An 11,902-nucleotide genomic window follows, 5' to 3' on the forward strand; every position below is an offset into this window, starting at 1 on the left:
TTTGGGCCCAAGGATGAGGCCCTTTGAGCAATTCACAGGAAGACCTGGACTTTGGAGCTACATGTCACTTTTCTCTGTCCTTGTGCCTTTTCCTAATCTTACACAGTCAGGTGAGGCTGCAGCAAACTGACTGTCTCTCTTCTGTGGCTATAGCATAATCCTAGTTTGCTGTTTGTGATTGGTTGTTCTTAGGTTTATATTTTATAACCTTGGAGAATTTGTTTCCAAGTTTAGGTTTCGGTTTGCTTACAAAGATCATCAGAGCATTAGAATCATCTCAGCCTAATGGCTTCCTTGTTTAATTAATTTAGCAATACAGGAACATATATAAACTACATGTTCTTTAAAATCACAAGTACCCCCCAAGTCATGTACCATATTTAAAAAGATGCATACATTTTTCTGGCCCACTAAATATACTCATTGACTAGTTAGATCTTCATCAGAGTGAAACCAATGTAAATTATTAAATGTCATAGTCATCTAAATATTTATATATTTTATCAGAGTTTATAATTCTTAACTTTCACATGACTAAAAATAATTACATAAAATTTATTCTTTAATTAAAATGCTCCCTATATCAAAAAGATGACTTATGCTAATTATATTATTTTGTATAATATTAAATTGCATTGTCTTAAAAATTTAGAAAATTGTAATTTCAATATGATTATGTGGTCAAAGAACAATTATTGCTGTTTATAATGTTTTCTGCTACATGTATAATTAATCTTTAATTTGAATATGAGCTTATAGTCCAAAATGTAAACAATAACTAATATATCCTGGAACCTTATTTATTTATTGTGTGGACTTTCAAAATGTATTGGCTTTTCTCCAGGGTTGATTAGAAATAATTTTCAATTAAATTGCATTGAAAATATTAATTCAATTTTAAAAAGCCCTTCAATAGATGACTGGATAAAGAAGATGTGGCACATATACACTATGGAATACTATTCAGCCATAAGAAATTATGACATCAGATCATTTACAACAAAATGGATGGATCTTGATAACATTATACGAAGTGAAATAAGTAAATCAGAAAAAAACTAAGAACTGCATGATTCTATACATAGGTAGGACATAAAAACGAAACTAAGAGACATGGACAAGAGTGTGGTGGTTATGGAGGGGGTAGAGGAGAGGGAGAGAGAGGGGGAGGGGCACAAAGAAAACCAGATAGAAGGTGACAGAGGACAATCTGACTTTGGGTAATGGGTATGCAACATAATTGAATGACAAGATAGCCTGGAGATGTTTTCTTTGAACATATGTACCCTGATTTATTGATGTCACCCCATTAAAATTAATAAAAATTTATAAAAAAAGAGAAAATGTTAATTTGAATCAAATTTTCTTACACATATATTTGCTCTGGAATAATCTAACTTTAAAAAACCCACTTTTCCTTATATTTACATGAAAATACTTTTACTTTTCATCAGATTTAAGGAAACAATTCAGTAATTTTGGGATATCTGTAAGATATTAAAAGACATGAAATAATAATCTGGTGACTATTTTGTTGGACAATTAAAAAATATGCTATTTTTCTAAGTATGATAAAGTGTGTCCCCTTGGAATTTGTTTCCTTACAAGGAGCCTGTCTCTTTAAAAATATAAACTTAAATGAGGAGTGCACTTAGGATTTCAACTGTCTCCTTGTTGCAAAATTGGTCTGAGGAAATTCTTGCCTTTGCGATGATGCCAAATCTTTGCAATGAAGCAAGCAGTTCTGGCTTCACATAGACCTTCAGTGCTGGTATGCATGTTCCCTTGTTATTATGGCTGCTGACAAACACTGCTGTTCATAGGTGTCTTTTGAACTTTCCTCCCAGGCACTGATTTGGAACAGGTGCTTCTAATGTGCATCCCAGTATGTTTGTGTTTCCCAAAATTTTAAGTTAAAATATTAACATGCTATGTGATAGTTTTAGAGGTAGGACATTTGGTAAGCAACTAAGTCATCAGGTTGAAGCCCTCATGAATGCGATCAGTGCTCTTATAAAGGAGACATTATAGAGCTTTAGTGACTTCTTTGGCCAAGTGAGGATACAGCAAGATGTCTGTGATTGGGAAGAGGGCCGTGTACCTGACTATGCAGGCACCCTGATCTCAGACTTCCAATCTCCAGAACTGTAATAAATACATTTGTATTGTTTATGAGCCCCCAGTCTGTGGTATTTTGTCAAAGCAGCCTGAGCAGACTGAGGCACACACTTTTTCCACATTCCTTCTTATAAATGAATGGAAAACCAGTTCCTTCAGATTGTGGTCTTTTTCCTTGGAATTAAATAATGTGGGCCTGGTCAGTCTCCAGTGTTGGTAAGCTTGTCTGGGTGAGCTTCACAAGAACAGAGATGTTATGCTTCATTCACCATGGCACAATCTCTCCATAGACTGCCTCTTGCACCATTGTGTTATCATCTACCTATCCCAACCACCAGCTCCAGCTTTTACTGTGCACTTTGCAGCCCCTGCTATAACTACCACCAGTATATTATTGGTCTGTTCAAGTTGATAAAGAAAATAAACCTAAAAAAAGAACTTCAAGATATATTCTTGCTGAAGTACACAGACTTTGAAAGAAGCATAAATATGTAATATCACAATTGTTTTAACAAACGTTTCTAGAAAGAATTTAAATCTAACCTAAAAGTGGATGTTAGCGTTTATGGTTCAATTAGCATGAGTATGTGTATTTTAGAGAGAGAGAGTTCTAGTTGAATTGGAAGCAGCAGAATTAAGCATCGTGTAAGGCTTTAAATAATCTAAGTTACATTCAGAACCTATAAGTTGTTCATAACAAAAATTATTAGTGAGGAATATCCCTCTGTCACACACCTCACCTAAAACATTAAGCAGATATTTACCCTGTAGCACTTTCCTTTTTTAAACAACCATTAAGCAAATATTTATAGCACTTTTCTTTTTAAAAACATTTTATATTATACCATTTTATAAAAAGTAAGTGTAACATATTCCTAGGAACTCTAATATCCTGTTTACTAATCATACATTTGTTGCTGCTGTTGCCTTTAATTTTTCTGCTTTATTTAGCTTCCACGTTAGGGAATATTCCATTCTGGGAGTATTTCAAAGCTTAAATTCAATAGACTTTCATTTTCTTGTAATTTGGTAAACTTAAATGCCATGAGAATACTTCCTCACAATGCTGATATCCAGCATTACAACAGCTATTATGAAATGTCATTGTCTGGCAACAATGAGTACCTATCCCACACAATAGCCTTCCTGTACCCAGTCTTTTACCCTTCCTTCTGTAGTTTAAAACTTGAATTCAATTATCTTTCATTTCTGTGCTTTTTTTGAAAAAATAAAACTGGTCTCTCTGAAACTTTCAGTAAAGGAAATGTTTTTCGTTGTGGTTGATTGTATTAATTTGGATACATGCGAATCTGTTAGATACAGATACCCAGGATATAATGGTTTATACAAATGTATTTCTTTTTATTAATAATCCACTGCAGAGTCCAGCAAAATTTTTCTGTAAAAAAATGTGGTCTTTGTTATTACTACTCAATTCTGTTGTTGTAGCTTAAAAGTAGCAGTAGAAAATAAATACCATATTTCCTCATGTATAAGATGTGCCCCTGTATAAGACACATCTTAATTTTGGGGTCCAAAATTTGAAAAAGAAATGCATTACATAAAGTTATTGAACTCAAGTATTATTTCATCATAAAATTTATACAACTCCTCATCACTGTTGAAACTCCCATCCATTAGCTTGTTCTCATCTGTGTCTGATGACGAATCACTGTCTTCAACAATGAGCACAAAAGAAGGCACAAAAAAATAGGAAATGCATGTAAAAAAAAATCTACAACTACTGTATAAGATACACCCAATTTTTAGACCACAAATTTTTCAAAAAATTGTGCATCTTATACATGGGGAAATATGCTAAATAAATGAGCTTAACATTTCCCATAACACTCCCTTTACAAAAGCAGCCTGTAGGCTGTAGTTTCTCTACCCTTAATCTAGACGGAAGCAACCCACCTACGGCCACCCAGGTAGGGCAGCTCTGTCATGCTCATTACAAGGATTTTGCAGTTTCTCCAGATATCTCAGCAGATCACCCAAGTACTTATCTATAATAGAGAAGGGAGGAAGGGCCAGGAAACAGTCTGTGAGAAGACTGAAGTATTCATTCACTTACCAGTGGCTCATTTTCACCCACTGGTCCAAAAGAATTGAGACTCTAGCAAGGCACTTAGGGGCATGAGAAAAGATTAGGGATTCTATTCTAAAAGGATTAATTAAACTATCAATACTGAAAATCTGCTATCAGTTTCCACCATATTTATTCCATGACTTTTCCATCTTGATCACATGCATTTCTTCCCTAAGAAGGGTGACAGTCCAAAGGTTTATTCACTTACTGCATACGGTTGGAAGTCTGGAATAACTGCTCAGAGCTTAGTCTTTCTCCTTACATATGAATGTAGCTCCTTACAATTCAGTGAATTATAAACTAATAAATTATTTTACTTTTACTATAACTTAATATTCAAAAAAGAAATACTTTTAGGAATATAACCCAAGACAACCATATCACTGATTCAAAAGAAGAAATATATCCCCAAGGTTTAAGGCAGCATTGTTCACAATAGCAAAGATCTGAAAATAGCCCAAGTGTTTGTTAGTGGATGAGTGGATTAAAATGCCATGGTACATATATACAATGGAATACTATGAGGCTATGAAAAAGATGGAAATCTTACCTTTTGTGAGAACATGGACAAACCTGGAAACTATTATGTTAAGTGAAATAAGCCAGGCAGAGAAAGAAAAATATTATATGACCTCACTCATTTGAGGAATCCAATGAACAATATGAACTGATGAACAGAATTGAGACAGAAGAGGCATCATAGGGACCAGAGAAAAAGAGAACAGAGGGAAAGGGGATGATAGGATGGGATAAACCTGAAGGGAAGAGGGGAGGGCACTGTAGGGAGGGGGACAAAGGAGATGTTGAGGGGAATAGGAGGAAGGGGGATGCATTCGGGTAACACTAGAATCTATGTAAACACAATAAATTAAAATAAATAAAAATAAATAAATTAAATAAAATAAAAAAATAAAAAAGAAGTACCAACATGATGGCCATGATAATTGCTCTCAGTCAAAAACTGGAAAAATAAAAGTTGTCAGGCCTTCACTACAGATGCGAAATATTGCCGATCAGAAAATACTACTACCTGAAATGACATAAATGCACACTTAAAATCTGTGGGGTCTGAAACAGGAGTACAAATATATGACCATTTGCCATATATCTAATTATTTAGAAATAGTATATAGTCCAAGCTATTAAATAAAGTATGTTCTGTGCTCTTAATTTCAAAAACTGTATCTTCCTTACAATAATTTTATAATGCAAATCTATAGACTTGGTAAGATGTAAAGTAAGCTAAATATTTTTAAATTAGAAAGTGTAAGTGTTACTGCATATGTTTGAGTGTTCTGCTAATCAGCCATCAATGTTTGCATGAATGATCAAATATTATAAACTGTTATATTATGCTTTGTTAGATAATTATTATCAAATCATTATAGTTTATAGTTTTGATTAAATGCAATTTGGAAAAAAAATGTTCTTCTCCTGAGTCTGTAGCAACTAGGATTATTAAAACTCAATTGGAAAAGGTTCTGTCCTGGTAGTTCAGTTGGTTAAAGCATGATCTTGACATACCAAAGTTAACGGTTCGATTCCTAGCAGGACACATGCACACATCAACCAATGAATGAACTTATAAATAAGTGTAATGAACAAATTGATATTTCTAACACTCTCTCCTCTCTCTTCTCTCTCTATAAGTAAATAAATAAAAATTAGTAGAGCAATATTTAGATTCATAAATAAACCATAAACTTTGCATGTGAAGCATATATTTTATTATTGCAGAAAATTTTACAAAAATCTGTAAGTCTGTCACATTAATCACTACTAGTTATAGCCTGACTATTTAAAACAATTTCTGAAATGAACATACAGAACCAAATAATATTTTTATATTCTTTTTCTTTATAGATGTTTACTACTATTTTATTATCTTTAAAAAAGAACAGTCATACATTGCTACATGTATTTGATAAACTCTTCAATTAACACTACATGGCAAACTATAGCGGTCTTCATAATCTTCATAGAATTTCATTTAGACCTTAATTTTGGTGTGGAATTCTTTCACTTACATATTTTCATTTTCATGTTCTAAGTTCCTTATATTTTATTTAAGTATCCCTTTTGGTTAAATACTTCAGATCTACTTTTAATTTACATAAATCATTTGTCTAACTTTTTTTTTAATTTTTCTGAAGTGAGAAATGGGGAGGCAGAGAGATAGACTCCTACATACACCCTATCAAGATCCACCCACATGCCTACTAGGGGACGATGCTCTGCTCATCTGGGGTGTTGCTCCGTTGTAACTGGAGCCATTCTAGTGCCTGAGGCAGAGGCCATGGAGCCATCCTCAGCACCTGGGCCAACTTTTCTCCAATGGAGCCTTGGCTGTGGGAGGGGAAGAAAGAGAGAGAGAAAGGAGAAAGGAGAAAGGGAAGGGTGAAGAAGCAGATGGGTGCTTCTCCTGTGTGCCCTGGCTGGGAATTGAACCCAGAACATCTACATGCTGGAGCGACATTCATTTTTCTAACCTTTTTAAATTAAAAAATGTTTTAAAGTACAGTATCCAAGTATAGCTCTGTTTTTATAAGCTGTCATTAGTAATATTTATAATAATCAACAGTTTATATTGAATAACAGTGAAGAGCATATTACATTTTTCCGTCTAGCTTTACTGCTAGTTAGATGTGGCCATGCAACACAAGTGAATGTGATAAGGTAGTAGATAGAGATATTCCTGGAAGGGAATATTCCTGAGGATCTTTTCATTCTTCTTCACTATCTATTCCACTACTTGAAAAATGGATGCTGTCATTTCAGGCTATGAAAACAAAGGCCATAACCTAGGGATTATGGAACAGTGAGGGAATATAAGCCAGAGTCCCTGCCTCTAGTGTAGAGTAGTCATTCAATCAGCCCTGCACTGCATGCCTTCAGTAGACCTCATGCAGGAGATCTAAACTTTCATCTTAAGCTATTGTTGTTGAGTGATTTCACTCCTCAAGAAGATCAATACATGATTATAATCCTAAATAATTCCATAGAAATATCTCTTACTTTATACAGATTAAATACATAGCTTCCCCAGTGTTGATATCCTGCAAGAGAGTAGTATATTTGTAGTCATAAGTGAAACTATGTTGACACATCATCAACCAAAGTTTATAGTTTTCACTAATATCCTTACTGTATGAGTTACCTCTCTCTCGCTCTGTGTGTGTGTGTGTGTGTGTGTGTGTGTCTTAATCAAGATACCTAGGGCTTAATTGTAGTGTTTTTTTTTTAATTTTTCCTCATTTTTCATTATCTTTTCAAAGACCTAATCTTTGACTTTCTTAATTTTATTTATTGCCAACTATTTTGGGAGGGGGGAAATCTATTCTAATCTATATTAATTTATTTCTTATTTATTTTGTGACTTTTTTGCTAGCTTTAAAATTAGAAATACATATGATTGACTTTACTATACATTTAATCCTATAGATTTTAGCTATGAACTAATTTATCTGCTGCTCACATATTTAGATACATTATAATTTTGATTTTCATTAAGCTTGAAACATATTCTAGTTTTATATTATTTAGGTTTATCAGAGAAAAAGAAAAAAAAATAGATGCCTGACCAGGGAGTAGCACAGTGGATAGATTGTTGGACTGGATGCAGAGGACCCAGGTTCAAAACTCCAAAGTTGCTGATTTAAGTGCAGGTTCATTCAGCTTGAGCACAAGTTCACAGCTTGAGCATGGGGTCACTGGCTTGAGCCCAAAGGTTGCTGGCTTGAAGGCCAAGGTTGCTGACTTGAGCAAGGGGTCACTTGCTCTGCTGTAGCACCTCCTTCCCCCAACAAGGCACATATGAGAAAGCAATCAATGAATAACTAAGGAGACAAAAAAGCTGCAACGAAGAATTGATGCTTCTCCTCTCTCTCCCTTTCTGTCTGTCTGTCTCTATTTGTCCCTCCCTCTGTTTCTATCACAAAAAAAGAAAAAAATAGAATATCTATGTGCATGTCTGAGTGTGTATACAATTTAAATATATATAATTATATTTTACTATATATAATAATATATAGGAATATATAATTATAAAATATAATTATTACAAAACTTTGGTGAAATAATTATTGGAAGCTGAAAATTTCCAAGATCTACATGGTGAGCTGACAAACTGAAGGTTTAGGAGATTTAATGGTGTAGGTCCAGTCTAATTCCAATGTTTTGGTGTTTTGAGAATGGGTAAAACTGATGGTGTAGCTCCAGTCTGAAAGCTGGCAAGCTGAAGTCCTAGGAAGAGCTAATGTTTCAGTTTTGAGTTCGGGCAGAAAATAGCCAATATTCCAGGTCAAAGGCAGTCAGACAGGAGGAATCTCTTACTTAGAAAATGGCCAGCCTTTTTCTTTCACTCAGACCTTCAACTGATTGTATAGGGCCCATGCACTTTAGAGAGGGCAATCTGCTTTGCTCAGTCTACTATGTTAAATGTCAGTATCATTCAAAAAACACTCACATAAATATGTAGCGGAAATGTTTGACCTGGACAACTGTTCACCCAGTCAATTTGCCACATAAAATTAACAATGAAAAGTTTCCATTTGTATTTCTTCTTTGACCCATGGATGCTTTAAGTGTATATGTCAATTTTATGCTTTTAAATTTATTGAGATTTGTTTTTATGCAGCTACGGTCAATACTGGGGACTGTACCATGTGTACTGGGCAAAATGTTACATGGATTTGTTGGATTTAGTCTTCTAAATTATTGTTTGCAGAATGTTATCTTTTTCATTCATTTACTTTATATCTCTCTGTCCATTTTTAAAAAGTTGTATCTAGTAAGTAACATATAGTTGAGTGTTATTTAATAATAATTCTGCCTTTTGAGAAAACTAAAGTCCATTTTTATTTAATAAATTTATTGATTAAATTTGTCTATCATTTTCTTGTTTTCTTTTTCTCCCTGCACTTTTTATTCCTTTGTAGCTCTTTCCTTCTTTCTTTTTTATTCCTTGAATATTTTGTCTAGAGTTCTATTTCATCTATTTGTTTTTAAGTAGATTATTTTTCACTATTTTAGTGGTTTTTCTAGCAATTATAATATGCAAAATATGTAATTTTCATTTTCATTACTAATTTGGTTTAATTTTATGTATTTTTTCACAAAGTTCAGATACTTTGCAATCATTTAAGTCCATGTATGCCTCTACCTACCATTACTCATTTTGTCTTAGTTGTGTATGATGATTTATAAAAATAAAAAGCCTACAAAAGAATACTATAAATTTTTCTTTAGAGTTTTACATTTTAAGCAAATTAGCATGTTATATAGTATTGTTGCTGCTGTTTTTACTTATATAGATATATACCATTGTCTTTTAAGATTATGAGTAAAATAAATAGAATTAAACATATAATGGTTGGGGAAAAAATCAAAACGAAAGTTGTCCCTATTCAATTAACACCCCCAGATAATCTTTTCTACCTTTAAAAGAAATATAAATAAATTAGGAGTCTTTACAAAAGTTTTTGAAAAGGTAGCTGAATGATTAAATTAATCTATGAAAATCATGTTCATTTCTATATATTCTCATGAGGAACATCAAATATAATTTCAAAAATATACTTTTTAAAGAAGCAACAAACTCTAAATTATTGAAGAATAAATACAAAAATCTATTTAGACTCTGTGAATTAACCTGTAAAGCTTAACTGAAAGACATTTAAAAAGCTAATGAAATAAAAAGATATATAAAATATTATTGTCTAAGAATACTTAATATTATAAAGATGTCAATCATTTCAAATTGTTAGTACAGTGTATAGAAATAATGTAAATTATAAGTATTTTGTATTTTGTATAACATAAAATTATACAAAAATCACAGCGCTGATTTTTATTCACATAAAAGTTTGGCAATCTGATATAAGATTTTATTCAAAAATATAGGAGGTCAGAGGTCAATAAGAGTTTTTGATGGAAACACACATTAAGAAGATTTGCCACAATGATCAAAAGTTATTTTCGCCTGACCTGTGGTGGCGCAGTGGATAAAGCGTCGACCTGGAAATGCTGAGGTAGCCGGTTTGAAACCCTGGGCTTGCCTGGTCAAGGCACATATGGGAGTTGATGCTTCCAGCTCTTCCCCCCTTCTCTCTCTCTCTCTCTCTCTGTTTCTCCCTCTCCTTTCTAAAATGAATAAATAAAAAATTAAAAAAAAATAAATGACAGTAAAAAAAGTTATTTTCAATATAAATAAATCAGTTTGCTATTTACACAAGACCCGATTATTGAGCAGAATACAGAGCACCAACTTTATTTGAAAACTTCATATACCACAAAGGTGACATTACTAATAAAAAAGAGTAATATAAGATGAAAACCAAGGAAATGCCATTGGTGTTTCTAATTACATGGTTATTAATGTCCTTTAAAAATGAATTTAAAAGGAAGAATTACATTCCAAATAGTTGAGAGGAGAATTGGAAATGAGGAAATAGAGGCAAGTTCAGATATTATCCATCACACCCCTTAAATATTGAAAAAAGAGTATATGTCAATTATATGCAACATCTTATTTCAAATACTTTCAAACACGTGATGCTAGATTTCCTCTTTGGATAACACTAAGTGTATTTTTTTAATAATTCACTTTCTAGGTACTAGAAACTGAAGCTCTGAAACCTGATCTGCCTGATTCCCATGGCTAGCATGTAGAGCTGGCACTAGAATCTGATTCGGTAACTCCTCTTACTCTTTGAGATCTTTCCTGCAAAACTGATTATTTCCTTCCTGCTATGCTCCCTGCTCCCTGATCAATGGGAACCTTTTTTTTTTTTTTTTAAGTGAGAAGTGGGAATGCAGAGAGACCAACTTCCATATGTGCCCCACCAGGATCCACCCTGCACACCCCCTACCTGTTGATGCTCTGCCCATCTGGGGCTGTTGCTCTGTTGCTCGCTGTTGGTCATTCCTGAGATTAGCATTAGAGAGGAGAGTAGAGAGAGGAGAGCTGAGAAAGGCCACGTGGAGGAAAGGTGAAGCAGCCAAGATGGCAGAGTGTTGAAGGAGAAGCCAGTTTGTGCAGAGTTTTTGCAGAGAGAAGAAGATGGAGAACAGAGGTGAATAAGACTGGTGAGCTAGAAACCTTTGATTCTAGGAAACTCGGATAAGTCAGTAGCTTTGTGAGCACTGAATGAGTGGGTTTTGGAGCCCAGTGTGAGTTTTTACTTGCCTGCCAGGTGCAAGCTAGGATTAAAGGTAATGGCCCACCAGTTCTTGGCTCCATTGTTTCATTATAGTATGTCCGAATCCTATGTAAACTTGCACTGGGCAGGTGGCTGTGATAGTGGCCGTGGCTACTGGCTTTACATTTGGCATAGTCTCTGCAGGATTCGGAATTTGGTATGGAGCCACCACCACTTTTGAGCAGTGGAGTAGAAGACTAGCTACTGTTATGGTTCCCCATGTCTGTCCTTTTGGGGACCATAGATTGGCTGATTTTTTACAGCCATGCATGAGAAAATCAAGAGTTCTGTGGAAGAGGCTGCCTGGGACCTGCAAACTGAGCAGTGGAACGAGCTGGAGCAAGTGTGGGAGAAACAGATGCTGACCCTGGAGCTGGAGGAAGCGCTGGAGGAGGAGGCCAACAAGGTTCGTGAGATTTGCCTGGAAATGGAGCAGCTGCTGGATAAGGAATCACAGGTTCGTGAGTTGCAGCTTGCCCTGGATTTTTTGGAG

This window comes from Saccopteryx bilineata, chromosome 6, assembly GCF_036850765.1.
Source record: "Saccopteryx bilineata isolate mSacBil1 chromosome 6, mSacBil1_pri_phased_curated, whole genome shotgun sequence".
Taxonomy (NCBI): Eukaryota; Metazoa; Chordata; class Mammalia; order Chiroptera; family Emballonuridae; genus Saccopteryx; species Saccopteryx bilineata.